The sequence below is a fragment of the Podarcis gaigeae genome (assembly GCF_964106915.1).
Source record: "Podarcis gaigeae genome assembly, chromosome: 11".
In the NCBI taxonomy this organism is placed as follows: domain Eukaryota; kingdom Metazoa; phylum Chordata; class Lepidosauria; order Squamata; family Lacertidae; genus Podarcis; species Podarcis gaigeae.
Window position 1 is genome coordinate 49791600 of NC_139687.1, and position 9461 is coordinate 49801060.

The window sequence follows — 9461 nt, forward strand, 5'->3', positions numbered from 1 at the left end:
AGGCACAGGTGTCTCTCCTTCCTGCTGTTACCCTTTCCCCCTCATCTCCCAGGAACAGTAGAGGCATGAAGTGGGAGGAGCAAAGGCAGGCATCCTGGTGCAGTCTCAGATTGCTTGGGGGTAACCCTGGTGAGGAGAGGACTTAGGCAGCTATGGAAGGCAGGGAACTTCCAATGTCTCTGCAACTGCCTCCTAGGGGCAAAACTTACTGAATATGAATTGCTGTGCTTATTAAGGCCTGGCATCCCTATGCAGATCCTGTTTTTTCTAATAAAGAGTTAACTTCACTTACTCTGTGTGATTTACTACTGGCTTGTTCCTACCACCACCTTTGTTTTGTTGTAATTCATAGACGAAGTAATCAGACAGCAATAGGTTATCCATCCAGGTAGTGAGGCAACATTAGCTGCTTCTAGAATTGCACTGCAAATGAGAATCGGATCCCAGGAGGAATTCCATCCCTCTGCCCTTTGGCTCTTGAAACAAGACCTGCCCATCTACCCAGAAGCATCCATTCCTTGATCCGGAGGGAACGTTTACACAGGTTATTCTCATCAATGTTAGATGGAGAGTTGATCTGATCTCCACCCATGTCAAACGAATCTCTTGAGCCTTAATTAAAAGTTGCTGTTTCCTAGTGCTGAGTCACATGCCAAAGAATTAAAGAGAGTGCCATGGATTCTGCAAACGGAGGGAAGAAACATAGTGGAGAACACATTGCTGGATGCTGGGACTAATTTCAAACTCCTTAGTCGAAAGCCCCACCAATACAAAGATTGTGTACCTTATGATCACTGCCTTACAATGTGCGTATAAAGGAGCATATGTAACATTGTGTGCAGGATGGTAGCAGATCAGAGAGTGTTGTTGGTCAGTGGTAAAGCATCTACTTTGCATGCACAGACTTGGGGTCAACATATCAACATTCTGACCCCTGTCCAAACTAGGAACAGAAACTTGCCTTATAGTAAGTCAAACCATTGACACATCTAGTTCAGTTCTACTTATGCCAGGGATTGCCAAAGTGGTGCCTTCCAGCTGTTGTTGGATTCGCAGTTCCCATAATCCCTGACCGTTGGCCATGCTCGCTGGGTACCACAATGCCTACCCCTGATGCACATTGACTGGCAGCCAACTGGGGACTTTTTATTATTATTATTATTTATACTTTTCAGGTTTATGCATTTCACCAATTATACAATCATTCTGACATTTCAAAACTTGACTTCCTTCCCCCTCTTTCTGAGGTTCCTTAAATTTATTTTTAATATCTTCTGCATATCCAAATTAGTTGTACTTGTTCATTTATTCGTCTACTTTAAAATATATACTCTTATGAAACTGCACGTTATTACAGCAATCCTGCCAATCTTCTTATCTGTTTACAATTCATCTGTAAATACTCAATAAACCATTTCCATTCTTTTATAAAAAGTTTGTTATCTTGATTTCTTATTCTTCCTGTAAGTCTCACCATTTCTGCATATTCCATAAGCTTTTGTATCCATTATTCTTCTAAATAAATAAATAAATAAATAAATAAATAAATATACCCTGCCCATCCAGCTGGGTTTCCCCAGCCACTCTGGCCAGCTTCCAATAAAATATTAAAAATACGATAAAACATCAAACATCAAAAACTTCCCTAAAAAGAGCTGCCTTTCCTGGGACTTCTGCTTCTTTCCATTTTGGGGCAAGTAACATTCTTGTCGCTGTAGTAGTATACATGAATAAGTTTCTAAGTTTAGGTAGTTTTGTCCCTATAATTCCCAAAAGAAAAGCTTCTGGGTTTGTTTGTTTTTACAAACGTTATTTTAAACATCCTTTTCATTTCATTATATATGACTGAGAACTGCAGACTGGGGACAACCTTACCTGGAGACGCTGGGGATCAAACCAGGGACTTTCTGCAGGGAAAATGGATGCTCTTCCACTAAGCTATGGCCCCTCCCCAAAGAAACTTCAACTTCGGTGGAGGGTTGAGTGGTGTGTGCAGGTAGCCTGACCCCATGGAGAGGACTGTGCTTCCAGCCATAATGGGGCAAGGGCAATTCAGCTCACTGCTCACGTTATGTACATTTGGACATGCAATTAGTTGTTATGAAAGCCCACCCAAAGCAAAGGGAAGTTGCTTCACTGCTGGATGAAACTGGATTCTGTCTGCGCAGCTCATTTGCATTCCTCCATCCAGGTGACATTTGCAAAGATGAGCAACCATGTTTCTGGGGGAGCATGAACTGAGCAGAACATTTAGCGAAGCCAAATTATTCTGCCTTTTAAATCAGAGTTGTGCATTTTTGTTTCCAGCTAAGGAAAGAACTTTATTCTCCAGAATATTTAATCTATATGTACATGATAACAGAAAATACCAATGCAACGACCTCCAGAGGGTTTTTTTGAGATTCCAGCTCCCATCATCCCCAGACATCATGGCCAATGGTCACTTCAATGACATCTGGAGGGCAGACGTTTAATAGGGGAAAGGTGGGACTTTCAAAAGGGGTGGAAGCCTTGCTGTGGTTTTGTGAGCAGGGTTTTAGTATGACAATGGCATACCATACAGAAGTGCCCTTAGGAAAGCAACCAGCAGCTTTTCAGAAATATTAGTGCAGGGTATAGGGAAGTATAGGGAAGTATAGGGAAGTATAGGGACGCGGGTGGCGTTGTGGGTTAAACCACGGAGCCTAGGACTTGCCAGTCAGAATGTTGGCAGTTCGAATCCCCGCAATGGGGTGAGTTCCTGTTGCTCGGTCCCTGCTCCTGCCAACCTAGCAGTTCAAAGTGCAAGTAGATATATAGGTATCACTCCAGTGGGAAGGTAAACAGTGTTTCCGTGTGCTGCTCTGGTTCACCAGAAGCGGCTTAGTCATGCTGGCCATATGACCCGGAAGCTGTACGCCGGCTCTCTCAGCCAATAAAGCGAGATGAGCGCCGCAACTCCAGAGTCGGCCATGACTGGACCTAATGGTCAGGGGTCCCTTTACCTTTACTTATAGGGAAGTTATGAAGAATAAAAGAAAACAGCTTCAGCTGTGGGTTCTGCTCAGACGAAGAGCCCGTCCATACCTTGGCTTAATGCAGATTGTGAACCCCTAGCCCAGGCTTCCTCAACCTCGGCCCTCCAGATGTTTGGAGACTACAGTTCCCAGCATCCATGACCACTGGTCCTGCTAGCTAGGGATCATGGGAGTTGTAGGCCAAAACATCTGGAGGGCCGAGGTCGAGGAAGCCTGCCCTAGTGCCACCTTTAATTCCCCCTTGTCCATGTGGTGTTTCCGAAATTCCCAAGGGTTAGGGTTAGGGTCCTATTTGGATTTTCAGAGCATAGGGAATTATCCAGATTTAGGGAGGAGAAAGTGTGGGGCAGCACAACCAGTTCTGACACACTGAGCACTAAACCTAGGGGGCGCTGCATGGCAGCACAACTACACAATTGAGCAGAGCAAAAGGGAAGGGTGGGTGTGCCAAACTGTGGCCTCGCACAGGTTGCCGCTGAAATTTGAAAGACCAAAGTCTGCCCCCAGTGCAGCACAGGCCATTGGGTTAGTATCTGAATCAGCACTGGCCATACAACTGGCTGACCAAAAGAAGGGATATAGAAGCCGCTGCATCTTCCTATGTAATGTTGCAGGAAACCCCTCCCCCCATCATTTAGTTTGTACAAACTCGACACACTCATACACAACATACGCGATGTTTCTGTTATAAATTCATAGAAAATCAACCGTACATTGGATATATACCAGTCCACTTTTATTTTGCTCCATGAAGGAAGGACTATCAAAAGGGGATGGTTTGATATAGGACAGCCATAATCCCTTGAGCGTACCAACACGTACGCAGGAGCCCTACCCAGTTGGCATGCCAACCTTGATGGTCCTAGACAGAAGACCATCAAGGACACAAAGAACTTGCATATGGGAGTGGATTCAACACGGACTGAAACAAAGGACAGTGATCAGCTCTTCCCTCTGGGGGCAGGAAACTGCCAGCTCCCCTTTTCTGCTCTGGAAAAAACTCATGGGGAGGGGGAAAGGAGGGACCAGCCAGGTGACAAGATACTCAGGTTACCTCCACAAACCCCTCCTGCAACCCCTCCTTTTTGTGATGTATCAATGATGTAGTCATGATGTAGTTGTGATGTACTTCTAGGGGTGTAACTTGGGGAATTAGTAGCTAATAAAAGTTGGGGTCTTCTTTTGTTCTGAGCTTCCATGTGCTGGACCCGGGGGTAAGGTACCGTGGGCGTAAGCAGAGTCCACACGAAGAGGGGCGAGGAACAGGAACGCTGGAACAGCAGGCCGAGCAGGGAACAGGAGGCCAAGCAGGGAACAGGAGCACCGGATGGTCAGGAACAGGAGGCCGGGCAGGGAACAGGAGCACCGGATGGTCAGGAACAGGAGGCCGAGCAGGGATCAGGAACACAGGAAGGTCCGAAGCCAACACCGACGTTGCTCCCGCAACCTGGGGCCGGGCTGACTGGGCTTTTATCCTCTTCTAAGGCCAGGGGCGGCCCCGGCCCCCAGGAGCCCCGCCTCCTCTGACCTTAAGGCGAGCACTCCTCCTGGGAGCAACCAGTTCCCTTCGCCTCTCTGCCCTAAGCCTCTGCAGATCAGGAGAGGCCGAAGGGTTACTGGGCCCTGGAGGAGGCTCACCTGTAGCCACTGAGTCCTCAAGCCCCTCTGGGGCCAGAAGGGTTTCACCTGGGGCCAGCTCCTGGTGCTCTGCCACAGGTGCAGGCTCTTCAGCATCTAGGCCAGGGGTCGGCAACCTGCGGCTCCGGAGCCGCATGCGGCTCTTTAACGCCTTTGCCGCGGCTCCGGCAAGCCTCGCGCCCCAAGCCTCGCGCGCCCGACGGGAGCTCCTGCCGGGCGCGCAAGGCTTGCAGACACTCGCCCGAAGCACGGGGAGCCCTCCGGAGGGCTCCCTGTGCTTCGGGCGGCAGGCTGCCGCCCCAAGCCTCGCGCGCCCGACGGGAGCTCCTGCCGGGCGCGCAAGGCTTGCAGACACTCACCCGAAGCACGGGGAGCCCTCCGGAGGGCTCCCTGTGCTTCGGGCGGCAGGCTGCCGCCCCAAGCCTCGCGCGCCCGACGGGAGCTCCTGCCGGGCGCGCAAGGCTTGCAGACACTCGCCTGAAGCACGGGGAGCCCTCCGGAGGGCTCCCTGTGCTTCGGGCAACAGGCTGCTGCCCCAAGCCTCGCGCGCCTGGCGGGAGCTCCTGCCGGGCGCGCAAGGCATGCAGACACTCGCCCGAAGCACGGGGAGCCCTCCGGAGGGCTCCCTGTGCTTCGGGCAACAGGCTGCCGCCCCAAGCCTCGCGCGCCCGACGGGAGCTCCTGCCGGGCGCGCAAGGCTTGCAGACACTCGCCCGAAGCATGGGGAGCCCTCCGGAGGGCTCCGCGTGCTTCGGGCGGCAGGCTGCCGCCCCAAGCCTCGCGCGCCCGACGGGAGCTCCTGCCGGGCGCGCAAGGCTTGCAGACACTCGCCCGAAGCACGGGGAGCCCTCCGGAGGGCTCCCTGTGCTTCGGGCGGCAGGCTGCCGCCCCAAGCCTCGCGCGCCCGCGCAAGGCTTGCAGACACTCGCCTGAAGCACGGGGAGCCCTCCGGAGGGCTCCCTGTGCTTCGGGCGGCAGGCTGCCGCCCCAAGCCTCGCGCGCCCGACGGGAGCTCCTGCCGGGCGCGCAAGGCTTGCAGACACTCACCCGAAGCACGGGGAGCCCTCCGGAGGGCTCCCTGTGCTTCGGGCGGCAGGCTGCCGCCCCAAGCCTCGCGCGCCCGACAGGAGCTCCTGCCGGGCGCGCAAGGCTTGCAGACACTCGCCCGAAGCACGGGGAGCCCTCCGGAGGGCTCCGCGTGCTTCGGGCAGCAGGCTGCCGCCCCAAGCCTCGCGCGCCCGACGGGAGCTCCTGCCGGGCGCGCAAGGCTTGCAGACACTCGCCTGAAGCACGGGGAGCCCTCCGGAGGGCTCCCTGTGCTTCGGGCAACAGGCTGCTGCCCCAAGCCTCGCGCGCCCGCGCAAGGCTTGCAGACACTCGCCTGAAGCACGGGGAGCCCTCCGGAGGGCTCCCTGTGCTTCGGGCGGCAGGCTGCCGCCCCAAGCCTCGCGCGCCCGACGGGAGCTCCTGCCGGGCGCGCAAGGCTTGCAGACACTCACCCGAAGCACGGGGAGCCCTCCAGAGGGCTCCCTGTGCTTCGGGCGGCAGGCTGCCGCCCCAAGCCTCGCGCGCCCGACGGGAGCTCCTGCCGGGCGCGCAAGGCTTGCAGACACTCGCCTGAAGCACGGGGAGCCCTCCGGAGGGCTCCCTGTGCTTCGGGCAACAGGCTGCTGCCCCAAGCCTCGCGCGCCTGGCGGGAGCTCCCGCCAGGCGCGCAAGGCTTGCGGACACTCGCTGGGGCTGCAGGCTGCTGCCCGCAAGCCTTGTGAGCCTGTGGGAACTCCCGCCGGGCTTGCAAGGCTTGCGGATAGCTTCCTGAAGCCTGGAGAGCGAGAGGGGTCGGTGCGCACCGATGCCTCTCGCTCTCCAGGCTTCAGCAAAAGCCTGCATTCGCACCATAGGACGCACACAGATTTCCCCTTCATTTTTGGAGGGGAAAAGTGCGTCCTATGGAGCGAAAAATACGGTATATAGCATGTCTTTGTTGCTGGCTGATTTGCTGCTATTGCTTTGCAATTTGCAGCTACTGTTTTGAAGGGGAGTGAAGAACACACACTCAAAAAAAGGTAACTTGTTAATATAACGTTTATTTCTATGAGGAGGAGTAATTCTGAGGGGTCAAACAAAAAATAATTAAAAAGTGTCAAAAAAGTTATTTTTATAATGACGAGGATAACATTGGGCTAAGAAACAATGTATGCAGTGTTATATTTGTTTTAAATGTCGCAATGGTTTTGCGGCTCCCAGTTGTTGTTTTTTCTTCGGAAACAGGTCCAAGTGGCTCTTTTTGTCTTAAAGGTTGCAGACCCCTGATCTAGGCCTTGCCCCAGTTCAGCCGGCCCTGGAGGCGGGGACTCCTGTGCAGGCTGGGATTCCTCCAGTTCGTCCTCTGAATCGGAATCCCAGGCCATCACATTCCATCTTGCTCCACCTGGTGGCAGGTGGGAGTCCTGTCGTGACAGCCTTCAATAAAGACCAAGCCTACTGGCTGCTGTTTTGCTCTGGTATTCCTGGCTGGTGTCCTTGTTTTTTTGTCCAAGGGAGCCCTCAGATTTCTCCGTTAACAGTAAGTAAAAGTGACTTTTGTTTTGCTCGATATAAACTCCACCCAGCCAGAGAAAAAGATAACACCAAGCTGGAAATCAGGACTCTGCCTCCTTGACAACTCACTGCCTGAAGTCCACACTGTCCTGTTCACACCTCCAATCAATGCAGGCTAAGCACACGGGAGAAGATTGTGCCCAGTTGATCCCACATGCGAAAACCTAGGGGCAAAGTTTGACCATCACAGGAATGCTTGGCACTGGAGAGGCAAGAAGGGAATGCTTAATAATGCAGTTGAGAAACTTGTTTTAGTTTTATTTGTTTTGCCAAAGCAACCCACGTTTAAATAGAAAACAAGCTGAAATATGCACTAAGCTGTATATATTTCCAAAGCCAGTTAAGATGGGTGACAGAACTTTGAAAGGAGAACTGAAGAGGACTGGTGCGGACTGGGCAAAGTCCAGGGCCCCACAGACCCCAAAATGACCACCCAGAGAGTGGCAGGTGATTAGGGGGGCAGCAGCAGCAAACAGGCCCGTGAAAGAACTGCTGGATTAGGCCAAGGGACTGAGCAAGGTGTTCTCACAGTGGCCAACCAGACGCCTGCAGGAAACCCGCAAGCAGGACCCAGGCACAAAAGGACCCTCCCCTCCTGCAGTTTCCAGCGACTGCTATTGGGAAAGATACAGCCATCATGGCTAGGAGCCTCTACAAAGTTGCCTAATCGTCATCAGCACCTGGGTTAGGATGAGTGTACAAGGGCCCTCTAGGGCTGATGCCAGTCCAGGCATAGGCAAACTCGGCCCTCCAGATGTTTTGGGACTACAACTCCCATGATCCCTAGCTCACAGGACCAGTGGTCAGGGATGATGGGAACTGTAGTCCCAAAACATCTGGAGGGCTGAGTTTGCCTGTGCTAGTCCCTATAGCATCCTTCCTTCCTTCCTTCCTTCCTTCCTTCCTTCCTTCCTTCCTTCCTTCCTCCCTCCCTCCCTCCCTCCCTCCCTCCCTTCCTTCCTTCCTTCCTTCCTTCCTTCCTTCCTTCCTTCCTTTCTTTCTTTCTTTCCTCTTGTGGATAGATAGATGGATAGATAGATAGATAGATAGATAGATAGATAGATAGATAGAGATAGATAGATAGATAGATAGATATATAGATAGATAGATAGATAGATAGATAGATAGATAGATAGATAGATAGTTGGGATGACCAGCCAAGTGTGTACCTGGTTTCAAGATGCCCATTTTGATATTTTTACTCTAAAAATATATATTAACCTTTTCTACATGAGTTTGATCCCCATGAGACAGCTGCATATTTCTGCATTGCAGGGGGTTGTCTGAGATGATCCTTAGGGTCCTTTACAACTCTACAATTCTATGGTTCTACATACAAAATTCCATTTATTCCCAAGGCAATGTGTTTATTAGCATCAGGTCAAGAGGAGCAAACTCCTGTTTTATTCCTGTAGCCTGGAGGGTGCTATGATTTAAATTGGGAGTTTCTAAAGTAGGAGGAAACATCCCCTAGTGACGGGTGTTAGGATTACCTGGGGCGATGTCTTGCCAAAGGCAAGGTAGTTCTTTTAAAATGAGATTCAGAAGCAATACAAAATACACAAGTGAGTGCGAAGATTAAATATTTTATTCTAAAACAGCGGGGCAATGTATAGAATACCAAGCAAGCACTTCAATCTGCTACTTGGAAGCCCTCAAGAGGCGGCGAAGTGACTCCCCCAGGTAGCCTCAGTTTGCACGGCCCTGCGGCCGATCAGTCCATGCACAAGCTTTCAAGAAGCTCTGCCCAAACCATCTGATTTTATAGATAGCCTGTGTGGTTTCCAAGAAGAAGAATAAGAAGAATTTGGATTTGATATCCCGCTTTATCACTACCCGAAGGAGTCTCAAAGCAGCTAACAATCTACTTTCCCTTCCTCCCCCACAACAAACACTCTGTGAGGTGAGTGAGGCTGAGAGACTTCAGAGAAGTGTGACTAGCCCAAGGTCACCCAGCAGCTGCATGTGGAGGAGCGGGGAAGCAAACCCGGTTCACCAGATCACGAGACTACCGCTCTTAACCACTATACCACACTGGCTCTCCAAGACTGGCTACGTGCAGATCATCCATTAGCCACCCCCTCCCCCCAATGCCTCACTTTCTCAAAACAATGTCCAACATCAAAGAAGGTACCCAGCATTATCCTCCCCAACTGATTAAGGCAGCTGTGTGTGGGACCTCCTCCCAACGTTCTCAGGACTGTT

At 51.9% G+C, this 9461-nt stretch overlaps 1 long non-coding RNA gene across 1 annotated transcript in view; it reads left to right on the plus strand.

Annotated features, from left to right (window-relative positions):
• The window catches only part of LOC310827216, a 114696-nt gene that overhangs the window by 16196 nt on the left and 89039 nt on the right, over positions 1-9461 (plus strand). The gene's annotated exons all lie outside the window — the stretch shown is intronic.